The sequence below is a fragment of the Vicia villosa genome, linkage group LG5 (genome assembly GCF_029867415.1).
Source record: "Vicia villosa cultivar HV-30 ecotype Madison, WI linkage group LG5, Vvil1.0, whole genome shotgun sequence".
Lineage (NCBI taxonomy): Eukaryota > Viridiplantae > Streptophyta > Magnoliopsida > Fabales > Fabaceae > Vicia > Vicia villosa.
In genome coordinates this window covers 39279129-39289442 of record NC_081184.1, presented here as the reverse complement: position 1 = coordinate 39289442, position 10314 = coordinate 39279129, and the positions used below count along the sequence as shown (strand labels likewise).

Below are 10314 nucleotides of genomic sequence, written 5' to 3'. Positions count from 1 at the left end.
CTTGAGCATTGCATCACTCGCATTGCTCGAATCCCTAAAGTAAGGCAAAAGTTTACAACTCATGGGTGACTTTGTTGAAGTTCTCTTTTGAAGTAATCTGAAGTGTTTGGAAGGAACTGCAGAAAGTATTCAAGCTCAACAAGTCCAGACGGAGTAAAGTCTCCTCAACAACGACACCCATTTAGTTTCTTACTGCATTCTCATTGTAATTTTTCATTTGTGTGTTTAAGCATCAATAGCATGTAAAAACTTGTTAATTTCTGAATGAAAATCATAATACATTGTCTATGTTTGTCTTGAAGTAATCCATTCGTTATCACTCATAAAATGTTTTGGCATTACGATACCAACTTTACTATTTGCTTGCTTATGCAAAAAGCTGAGGGAGAATGATGAAAGATAAAAATGAAAAATCTCTAATCATGTGTTTTCGAATAAAAACCCTACTGAGGATGTACATGCATTGTTTCAAATCCCCAAACACCGGAGATATAAGGGAGATAGACCCTCGTTAACCCCTTTGAGCCTTGGAGAAGGAGTTTCTTTTCTAATAAAAAAAAACCCTTATTTTTACCTTAGGGCAGGGTAGTGTTCATTTAACTTGATCGAGTGTTCAAAACTCACCAAAAAGGTATAAATCTAAGGATACAACAAGGGTTATCCTTCAAAGGGCTGAGGAATGTCAAAACCGCAATGATTATCCTTATTCCATCAAGAGGTCAAAAGATGATAATACCGCAATGGTTATCCCTCATCAATCAAAGAATGAGGCAGTCACAATATTTCAAACAAATCGAGAGCAACGCAAGATCACACGACTTGTTCAAAAAGTGAATAAAAAAAAAGAGAGCCCGCTAAGTCAAAAACTTGAAATAAGTGACTTAGGCAAAAGTTAGGGCATCCCGCTGGACTCCAAAATAAAATTCAAGAGAATTTGTCCAGGCAAAAGTTAGGGAAAGCAGAAGCGAAAAATAAGGATTACAAAATAAAAATCCTTATCAAAAGAACAAAGTCGTGTGATCAGACACCAAAAATGCAAGATGAAGTGACTGCCATGTCCAAAGAACCTCATTGACTCCTCAACCATTTCAAATTCCTTATGAGGGATGAACACTCGTGTCGAGTTAACTGAACATAGGAATGAAGAACATCACGAAGGGGGTGGGTACAAATAATTTTGAGCCTAAAAATCCTTTGTTTTCTAAAAACCGTGAACCCGGCCAAATTACAACCCTTAAAAGTCCTAATTGAAGTAGGGTTTATTTTGAAAGCGCACTCCGATGAGATAGCGTTTAACTGACTCCCAATGAAGCGTAACACATCTCCATGTTGGTATCGTATGCTTGCTTTATCTTCCATATGCAAAAAATCGAGGTTGTGTCAACTAGTGATTCAGTCACAAGAGGTCGCAACCTCATTTCATAAAAAGTTTTTCAACTTCAAGACTAACATACACTTTGCATTAGGATTATCATTCTTAGAATTAACATCCTTTTGCATACAAAATATGTGCTTAACATCAAGGAAATTTTCAAGGATGAGAATCAGTGAGCAACTTGATCATGTCAAAATACAAGAGACTTGAGAACTCTGAGGAGTAAAAGCTAATCAAATCAAATGTTGACCATCAAGGGGCAGTTCCTCTAAAAGAACTCCGCTGGGCATGAACACTTAATGCTTTCTTTGATTACCTTGAGGGGAAGAGTTTGAAGACTCCGTTGAGTGTGGTAAAGCTATTCCCATGTTTGTTTGGCATCAAAACAAGGAAAGCTTGAGGATTCTAGTAAGATGTACCTAATCAGGGGCAATTAAGTCGAGGTTTGACCTCTCAAATTCAGCATATCTGGGGCAATCATGTCGATAAATCTCTTCAAGCTTTGATCAATCTGGAGCAATCATGTCAAGAAATCTCTCTCAAGTTCAACCAATCTGGGGCAGTTACGTCGAGATTCGACAAATCTCTCCAAGGATCCTTTGGGGCAAATTCCTCCATAAGTCACGAAGCTTGGGGCACAATTCTGAGTTTTTTGTCGCTCCATGACCATAGGAGTTCATTTCTCCTAGAATCTTGGTCTCTCCCCAAGCATCGAGTTTATTTCTCCCGAGAGTTTGTTCCATTCCTCAAGCATAGGAGTTTATTTCTCCTAGGAGTTATCCTACTTCCCTAGTCAAGGCTCCTTATCTGGATTTCTCATCCCCAACATGGTGAATCAAGGGAATCTCCTTAAGCTGAAAATCCTCCAAGCAGTGGCACATTGTGAGAAGTCAGAAATCATTCTTCAAGTCAAGGAAAAGTGCATCTTACAAATGAAAGTCCAATATCTATTGGCACCTCCACATGGTCCTTAACACTAAGGGGATTCTCCCTGGTGTTTACCTCACTAATGCCTTTATTTGGCACTCTGCATATAGTACTCATTGCATATAGCATTGCATCCTAAAAAACGTAGCATATCCATCAAAATGGAGCATTACTCCATAGAAAAGTTCAAACATGCATACAAAGCATAAGCCAGATAATACAAATCCGCACCCAGTCAAGACAATAATACATCCCCACACAAAGGGTTGTCTTTACAAGTTCTGATTGATATCTGCTATTTCTTCCAACCGCGGTGCCGATGCGAGGTATCTTCAATCTCTGATGAGTGTCTGACACAATGTCTTCTTTTGTCCCTCGATGTCGAGTCGATGTTGAGTCATAGGTCGCACGAGATCTTTTCCTTCCAGTTTTGAAGTTCGTACGAGATCTTCTCCCGATGTTGAGTCATAGGTCGCACGAGATCTTTTCCTTCCAGTTTTGAAGTTCGCACGAGATCTTCTCCCGATGTTGAGTCATAGGTCGCACGAGATCTTTTCCTTTCAGTTTTGAAGATCGTACGAGGTCTTCTCCCGATGTTGAGTCATAGGTCGCACGAGATCTTTTCCTTTCAGTTTTGAAGATCGTACGAGGTCTTCTCCCGATGTTGAGTCATAGGTCGCACGAGATCTTTTCCTTTCAGTTTTGAAGATCGTACGAGGTCTTCTCCCGATGTCGAGTCTTAGGTCGCACGAGATCCTTTTCTGTTTTTGTCCTGAAGGTCGCACGAGATCTTTCCTTTCCTCTTTTGTTGTCGAGTCGATGTTGAGTCGTAGATCGCACGAGATCTTATCTTTTCAGTCATTATTTCATGCAACCGCTTCCTTTGAAAACCTTGTATTGGCACCTAGGCTACGTTACAAGCTACCACCATTCAAATCCATTACTCATTGTAAATTCTTCCACCAGAAAAACCAAAGAAATCTCTTTCCCCAGCAGATATCAAAACAAAAAATAAGGATAACACTTACACCATCTTCCCTTTAGGACAAATTTCTGGTAATTTGATATTTAATCTTCTTCTACCTCGAATGTTCGAAAGGCTAGCGCCAATCTCACCTTCAGGTTTAAGACGATTAAATAGGGGCAGCTGTCATACCCCAAATTTGTCCTACCCTTTCAATTTTATCTGGCTTAGACTTATGCATTTCATAGTCTCATGTACATCTCTCCATTAAGGCATTAACATAACTCATGCATTCATTAATCAATAATCTGACAAGGGATCAAGGGTCATGGAACAGGCTAAGGTTTTCCTTCAAGGCAGGGTCGTATGTTGTCTTCACAAAGGATCGGGGTCTACTTATCATATGGGCTTGTTATTATTCATCAATAAGGGCAGTGGACTAGTGCCTTTCATACTTCGGGGTTGAACTGCTAAGAGTGTGACCGCGGTTAGAAGAGTAAACTGGTTTAAAGCAGGATCGTCCTCAAAATTGTTTGCTGCTTGTCAACATGGACTGATGGATTAAAATTATGGCTTCATTGGTTGGTAGATGGATTCAAGAGATTGGTCCAAATGACCTCACTGTTAGTAATTGGTTCAAGGTTAATCATAGTACAAAGGGCATACACCGTTCAAGGCATAATTTACAAACATGGCTTGAATTTCATTCACCGTTCAGAGACATCTCCGTACAAAAAACCAAGAACACTCCTTTCAAAAAACTCTACAATACAATGTCCATCATTTTCCAACCATTCATTCAAGATCCATACATTTTTCTGCTCATTATCATCCGAATTTCAAGCCTAAATCATGTGAACACCAATCATCATTCAAGTGTTTGAATCATACTATCAAATTCCAATTCATACATCCATTCAAATATTCATTACAAAGATACAAATTCAAATTACATTACATAAGTATTCCAAGTTTCATTACAACTTCAAGAACAATGCTCATACATTCCAAGTCCAAATACAACTATCCATTACAAAAGCCCAAATTACAAAAATTCAAATACACCGAAAAAAATCCATCATGGTTCCGTACAACATCTATACTTTCATATCAAATTCAAATTAAAGTCATATATTACAAAATAATTCCAAGAAAACCAGTAGCCCTGCATCTTGAACCACCATTACACCTTAAGCCAAACTTGTATGAACCAATACCAAAACATACCTACAGACAAAAAAAAAACCAAGTCAGAAATAAAGTCCACAGCAAAATCCCAAACCTGATTCACATTCAAAAAAACCATTTCACATCCAATTAAATCCCTGCACATTCAGTGAACCTTTTTACAATTACTAGCAATTCTAAATTCTACTAACAGATTTCCTAATTTCCTCCTAATTAACCAATCCTGCATAATTGTGTTCAACCAACTTCTAAATCAACCTCACATATACTTATGCAGCCAGCCCATCAAACCCTCCCTGCAGCAGCCATATATAAAAAGAGCCAAAAACAGTTCACACATAACCACCATTCAGTTTCACAGGCAACAGAACATAACAGTAAAATACAGTTTGTGATTAGCCTATTAGTTAACTCAGTTCTAACCACCTGTAACAGAATCTAACAGACTTAAATAAACATCTAACCGAATCGGTTATGACTCCCCAGCCATCACTAACTGATTCTAGAACAGAAATCCTCATAACAGAATAACAGAAATAGAACTAACCTGATACCTCACATTCATTCCTGCTTCACTTCTCTTCATCCATCTTCATTCACAATCTTCAATTCCCCTTCACCTCATCAACCTTCAATCATCATACTCCTCACCACTTCTTCACCATTGCTCTCAACCTCTCTCCATCTTCTTCACCACACTTCTTCAACCTTCTTCAACTCTCTCTACGATCTCCACCCTTATCACATATCCTCTTCACGCACCAATCCAACAATCATCAGAAAAGAAGCTAACAGAAAAGCATAATAGAATTCAGAGGAGGAAGATAACAGAAAAGAACAAATCGACATATCAGAAGAAGATTAGAGGGACTCACTTGTGATAGAATCTGTAACTGACGCATAGCAAATTCATCCACGTTTCACCATCTCCAACCTCCAATAATCTTGACCTTCTCTCAATCTTTCACACTGAATCATCGATCTTCACCTTTATCTCACAACATCGCCGAAACTCTGCAACAACGGCAACGTTAATTATCAAGACTCCATCATCGTAGCCAATCTGAAAAGAAGAAGAAAGAGATCGAGTTTAAAGGTTGAGGAGGCGTGCATACCGGGAATTTCCTCTGGTATTCGATTACGTTCATTTCGCCAATGTCTCAAGTGGAATCTCCTTTTCTGTTACTCCGTGACTCCATCTTCGGGCTTCGTTCCGAGCAAGCTTCCTAATCCTTTCAATCTCGCATTCGTTGTTCAGCTGTTGTAAATGATTCGCGGTTATTTTGTTGGATCGGAGAGATAAGAGACAAGAAGAGAGATAACGAGAGAATGACTGAAATAGAGAGAGGATTTGGAACTCGAGAGGTGAGATTGGTTTAGCTCACGGCGGTGGAATCGGACGGAGTATTCCGCCGGAGGAAGTTATTTACGCCGTCGCGTTTCTGAGCCGCAAAGGAGGAAGAAGAAGAAGCTCTCGTTGGAATGTGAAGGGTCACAACCAGGTGAACCCTAATTCCCCATTCTATTTTTTATTTTTATTTTTAGCATATGTTTTAATTGAATTAATCTGAATTAGGATTTAGATGATTAACATTGATTTGATATATTAGTGGATACTAACTAGAAATTAGCATAATATTTTAGTCAATTGAATTTAATTAGAAAATCACTGATGATGGACTTGGGCCAGGTCACGAATTGCTGTTAACAAACCTCCTCTAGGCCCATGCACCCTTTTTTTTCAGTTGAATAACAATAATATATGACTGTTGGGCCTTAGTGCCATCTTTTGCTTTCTGCACACCCCTAGCTTGGGCCCAAACGCATTTATAACTGGGTTTAGTTCTTCATCGTTTTACTTCTGTACCCCCCTGTGTTGTTAGATTTTTCTCTTTGCAAATTGTTTTTCTCATAACTTTTGATTCATAAACCAGTTTTAATTGAAATAAAAATAAACAAAAATATGTTTTAGATACTTCTATGTGTGTAAATAATTGTGGTATTTTTTATAGATTTTTAGAAACTAGTTTGCTATTTTAAATAAATCATTTACTTTGGTATGTTCATGTTTCTCTTGATTTTGATAGCTTTTGCAAAGTAATTTCGTTTAACACCATAGGATCAGAATTTAATCACCAATTTTTGTATGGTTACTGTAGACTAATCCATGATATCATGTGTAAAAAATGAATTCCCAATTCTTTGTTTTGATTGGTATTTGGTTAGTGTTGTTCGACTCGATTAACATGCGTTTTTAATAGATGTTTGTGACGTTTGTGCTCTCAAATTAAAATGCATTCATGCAATAATGTTGGATCCTTTTTGTACATATAATAAGGGATGTTTAGAGGTCCTAAAACCTGGAATTGAAAATTTTAAATCATGTTTTCCCATTTTACTCGATTTTCCTTTATCACATGTAAATAACTTGTTTTGATTGACGATCGCACCGTAACTTGTACAAATGACCCGTAATTTTGTGTGGAACTTCTTGGCATGACTTTGTGAGTGTTTAGGCATCTAGTAGAGGCTATTTGCTACTGACTTGTACCATTTGATTACATGTTTCTAACTTCATTCGCAATTTGAAACCGTTTAGCTAGTATTAACCTAGTGTTGTCTAGTTTTGGTTAGAGTTTTGTATTGTTTCATGCTAATTGACTAATATAGATTAACATAGGGTATTGGAACTAAATGAATGAGTTTGCTACTGACTTCAATCTTAGACCATGTGTTCACTTGCTTTTCGCTTCGATTAAATGATGTTTGTTCGCTAATTGATAAGTAACGATTCATGCGATACTTTGGTAGCTTCTTGTGGATGTTTTTGTACGATACCGTGACGCTTTTGTATTTGATTTGGGACACTCAATCCCTTGTTTTGCTACTGACTTGAGGCTTCCCTCTCTTGTTTCCATGCTTAGCCTCTCATTTCTTGCTTTGATGTTGCTTATTCCTTACTATTGCTTGCTATGTTCCCTTAGACTCTTCCTTCTTTGTTAAGGGGAATTGAGATAGGATAGTTATCCTCAACCTTAGGGCCATTTATAGATTAGAATAACATAGATTAGAATGTTAGATCTAGTTCCCTATTGCATTCTTTTTCTTTTCAACTCTTTAAAACATTAATAAACGGAAGATGCGAATCACATTAAGCAAGTGATAGAGAAATGAGTGGGATTCATTCCCTAATCTATTTCTCAATCACTTAGTGGCATAGAAACGAGTGGGATTCATTCCCTAGTCTGTTTCTCGGTCACTACTTAATGGGAGAGAAACGAGTGGGATTCATTCCCTAATCTGTTTCTCAAACATTAATTAATGGGAGAGAAATGAGTGAGATTCATTCTCTAATCTGTTTCTCAAGCATTACATAATGGGATGGAAGTGAGTGGGATTCATTCCCTAATCTGCTTCTCGATCATTATGCATTTTATGTGATTCGAATCGCAGAGTAATTTCCCTTAAAAAATACACAACCAAAAACACTTTAAAACATCTAACAATGGTTCAGACTAAAGCAAAGTAGAGAAAGTGGTGAGTGGCCCGGTATTGGGTACTGTTCATCACTCATCTACCCTAAAAGACACAAACCAATCTCTTTCTTCTTCCTAAGGGCACCGTTATCTCCGCTCCATTGCATCCTAGGCGATCCCTTATGCAAGAGCGCGAGCGTTAACTCCGCCCAACTAAAAAACACAAAAACAAACAGAAAATCTTTAGCCGAGCTACGGTAACTCTGATTCCTGAAAAGGATACGTAGGCAGCGGGGTAGGGCCCGTGCGAGTACAATTCTTTATTTTCCCTACATTTTGCATTCATTTCGCATTTAGACATAGACATAGTACACACCCTTTAGATAGAAACAAACATAGGTGGATACCATCGAGTACGATGGGCGCGAGGGGTGCTAATACCTTCCCCTCGCGTAACCGACTCCCGTACCTAGATTCTCTGGTCGCAAGACCCCGTTCTTATCCTTTGTTAGGTTTTCTGATATTCCTTTCCCTTATGGGATAAATATATTGGTGGCGACTCTGTTCATTTTTCGCGAGCGTGCGACAGCTGGCGACTCTGCTGGGGATGTTGCTAGACCTGTTGCTGGTCCATCCTTAGTGAGTCGATCCTAGCCTGCGTTTGTTTGTTTATTTACTGGGTGTTTATTTGTTTTTATGTCTATACCTTGTATATATGTTTGCATGTTTACTTTTCTGCTTGCATATCATGTTTATTTCTGTTTGCACATCATGCATATGGATTATATTTTGTGTTCCTTGGGGTCTTCTGTTCTGTTTTGCAGGTTGGGTGGGATGTTCTGTGAGGTAAAAGGCCCAATACCCAGGCCAGAGTGACACATAGGATACCTAGGATAGAGTGGATAGTCATGACGCCAACAGAATGTCAGGTTCTGTTGATTGCGATCATGAGACCCACGACCAGTCGAGGTTCAAATGAGATACCGTTGTTGGCATGTATTTGCGACAATGATGGTGTTTCAGGAGAACTGATAACGCTGGAAGCCATTGACCTACCTTGACCTAGATTCACCTGTGAGTAGGGTGGGATATACATGACAGGTACCGTTGGTGACTATTCTGTTCTGTTGGTGACTATTGGTTTTCCTGGTATTCAAAAAGGTGTCGGACCTTTGATCCTGTGACATTTGACCTGTATCAGTTATTCAGAGGATTGTACAGTGGTTACTAAGATTATATGGACCGTGGATCCCATGCTTTTGCATTGCATAACATCATTGCTTTGTCCACTCCATTTATGAAAGATCCTAAAGTCTATTTCCAAAAAAAAAGAGAAAAGAAAAGAAAAGAAAAGAAAAGAAAAGATATGTAAAAGAAAAGGAAATAGAAAAGCAAAAAAGGAAAGAAAAGATATTCTATACAAAAAAAAAGAGAGAAGCTTTGATTCCAAAAAAGAAAAATGAAAGTGTGTGAAAAGACTTTAGGATCTCTCATAAATGAAACATGCATTCATACTATCATGCATTTCATGGTTCTTTCAAAGACTTATGGGACCATTTCTATTCAGATTCCAAGATCAACAACAGATTTGACTTCTCACCGCCACAACGCCAAGATCAACTATGGAACAACTCCGTGAGGAAATGGATGAGATGAAGGAACAAATGGGTCATCTTATGTTGGAGATGCGAGACTTGGTCCGTAATCAGGATGCACTAAAGGAGGAAAATAGTCAGTTGAAGACTCAATTGAGCTTGGTCATGGAAGTTCTGAAGACGGTATTAAGGAAGGAAGGTGATGTTGTTCCTGTTGCTGCAACAGAAGTTGTTGATTCCTTCTCTCCAATAGGATCTCTTTTCACTCATGGGATGCCTCAGGGAGCTCTCCCTCAATTTCAAGTGCCATTGCCTCCACGTCAAAATGTTCATGCCCCTAGAATGAATCAAGGAGACCAAATGTGTGGGAAAAAGCCCAAGATACCTCAGAGGCTTATCAATCCGGTCCCGATGCCTTATGCTCAGTTACTTCCTCGCCTGCTAGAACTTCAATTGATTGAGCTACGAGAGTCGGCTACGCCTGAAAAGCTTCCCCCCAACTTTGATGCCAGCGCTCGATGCGAGTTCCATTCCGGGGCACCTGGCCATGATGTTGAGAATTGCAGGGCGATGAAACACAAAGTCCAAGATCTCATTGACTCCAAAGTAATATCATTCACTCAAAATGGCCTGCGCATAAAACGAAGAGTTCATGCATAAGTGAATGCCCGTATTCCAGAAAGTATCACAAAAAAAAAAAAAAGAATAAGCCCAAATGGGGTCAAGGCTCCTCAACTATGGCAATCATCATTTCACTTCTGTATTCTCATTTTCAGTATTTCCTGTTTT

General features: G+C 38.8%; 1 long non-coding RNA gene across 1 annotated transcript; it reads right to left on the bottom strand.

The window, feature by feature from the left end:
- Positions 1-5004: 5004 nt before the first annotated feature.
- LOC131606538 (uncharacterized) lies at positions 5005-5977 on the bottom strand. The gene is made up of 3 exons (XR_009284869.1): positions 5570-5977; positions 5330-5468; positions 5005-5242 (listed from the first exon to the last, which is right to left on the bottom strand). It is a non-coding gene; the product is annotated as an uncharacterized LOC131606538 (long non-coding RNA).
- Between the last annotated feature and the right edge of the window lie 4337 nt (positions 5978-10314).